Source organism: Sinocyclocheilus rhinocerous, unplaced genomic scaffold (genome assembly GCF_001515625.1).
Source record: "Sinocyclocheilus rhinocerous isolate Xijiao unplaced genomic scaffold, SAMN03320098_v1.1 scaffold677, whole genome shotgun sequence".
Lineage (NCBI taxonomy): Eukaryota > Metazoa > Chordata > Actinopteri > Cypriniformes > Cyprinidae > Sinocyclocheilus > Sinocyclocheilus rhinocerous.
This window is the reverse complement of record NW_015633185.1, coordinates 2,706,681-2,708,601: the sequence shown is the minus strand read 5'-3', so window position 1 is coordinate 2,708,601 and position 1,921 is coordinate 2,706,681. Positions and strand designations below refer to the sequence as shown.

The following is a 1,921-nucleotide window of genomic DNA, read 5'->3' as shown; positions in this document are numbered from 1 at the left end:
TAATGTGCATTTGATCAGATATAACTGCAGTACAAGATTACGAGATGCATTATTTGAATGCTTGGCCAAAGAGATGTGTCTTTAATCTAGATTTAAACAGAGAGAGTGTGTCTGAACCCCGAACATTATCAGGAAGGCTATTCCAGAGTTTGGGAGCCAAATGCGAAAAAGCTCTACCTCCTTTAGTGGACTTTGCTATCCTAGGTACTACCAAAAGTCCAGAGTTTTGCGACCTTAGGGAGCGTGATGGATTGTAGCGTGGTAGAAGACTAGTAAGGTACGCAGGAGCTAACCCATTAAGGGCCTTATAGGCAAGTAATAATATTTTGTAACTGATACGGAACTTAATAGGTAGCCAGTGCAGAGACTGTAAAATTGGGGTAATATGATCATATTTTCTTGACCTGGTAAGGACTCTAGCCGCTGCATTTTGGACCACCTGTAGCTTGTTTATTGAAGATGCAGGACAACCACCTAGCAGTGCATTACAATAGTCCAGTCTAGAGGTCATGAATGCATGAACTAGCTTTTCTGCATCAGAAACAGGTAACATATTTCATAACTTGGCAATGTTTCTAAGATGGAAGAATGCTGTTTTTGTAACATGGGAAATATGATTTTCAAAAGACAAGTTGCTATCTAATATAACACCCAGATTTTTGACTGTAGAGGAAGTAACAGTACATCCGTCTAGTTGCAAATTGTAATCCAAGAGATTCTGTGTACTGTCTTTTGGTCCAATAAGTAATATCTCTGTCTTATCCGAATTTAATAGGAGAAAATGATTGGTCATCCAATCTTTTACATTTTTAACACACTCTGTTAGCTTAGATAATTTAGAAGTTTCATCTGGTCTTGTTGAGATATATAGTTGAGTATCATCAGCATAACAGTGGAAACTAATCCCGTATTTTCTAATAATATTACCAAGGGGCAACATGTATATCGAAAATAGCAGAGGACCTAGGACAGATCCTTGTGGCACTCCATATTTTACTGGTGATAATCGAGATGACTCCCCATTTAAATGAACAAAATGGTAGCGATCGGACAGGTAGGATCTAAACCATCTTAAAGCCTGCCCTTGAATACCTGTATAGTTTTGTAATCGATCTATGAGTATGTCATGATCTATAGTGTCGAACGCAGCACTAAGATCAAGTAAAACTAGCAATGAGATACAGCCTTGGTCTGACGCAAGAAGCAAGTCATTTGTAATTTTAACAAGTGCAGTTTCTGTGCTATGGTGGGGCCTGAAACCTGACTGAAATTCTTCATAGAGATAATTTTTTTGCAGGAAGGAGCACAGTTGAGCAGACACAACTTTTTCTAAAATTTTAGACATAAAAGGAAGATTTGAGATGGGTCTGTAATTTGCCAGTTCACTAGGATCTAGTTGTGGTTTCTTAATAAGAGGCTTAATAACCGCCAGCTTGAATGGTTTTGGGACGTGACCTAAAGACAACGACGAGTTAATAATATTGAGAAGCGGTTCTTCTGCCCCAGGGCCTGGCTCGCGGCGGCTGCACCGGCTGCACCCAGGGTCCGTGGTGTCCCGGCGCCGGAATGAAGGACATCTGGGAAGATCGTGCACTCAAAGGAATGTAAGCGAGATTATCGGCAACCACGCTGGCGATGCTAGCGGGCTATATGCTAATAGCAGACTCGGGAAGTCAAAATAGAACTAGTGATAACAAGGCGCTCTGATTGTTTTTGTTGTAGAATACGATAGGGGATATATTCACACGTTATAGAAACGAAAATGATGGTGTATAAAATTGATTTTAAGATAAAAAATTAGACGACAAAGAATTAACTTGACGGAGCTCAAACTCAAAACACACGGCAGCAACAAACAGGAAGTAACTTGTGCTGAAGTCAGTCACATTAACTAACATTAACTACTGGAACCTTATTGTAA

The 1,921-nt window shown here is 39.9% G+C and overlaps 1 long non-coding RNA gene across 1 annotated transcript; it reads left to right on the top strand.

The window, feature by feature from the left end:
- The first annotated feature begins 669 nt into the window (after window positions 1-669).
- Window positions 670-1,683, top strand: LOC107743626 (uncharacterized). The gene is made up of 3 exons (XR_001640418.1): window positions 670-680; window positions 872-875; window positions 1,586-1,683. It is a non-coding gene; the product is annotated as an uncharacterized LOC107743626 (long non-coding RNA).
- The last annotated feature ends 238 nt before the right edge of the window (window positions 1,684-1,921 follow it).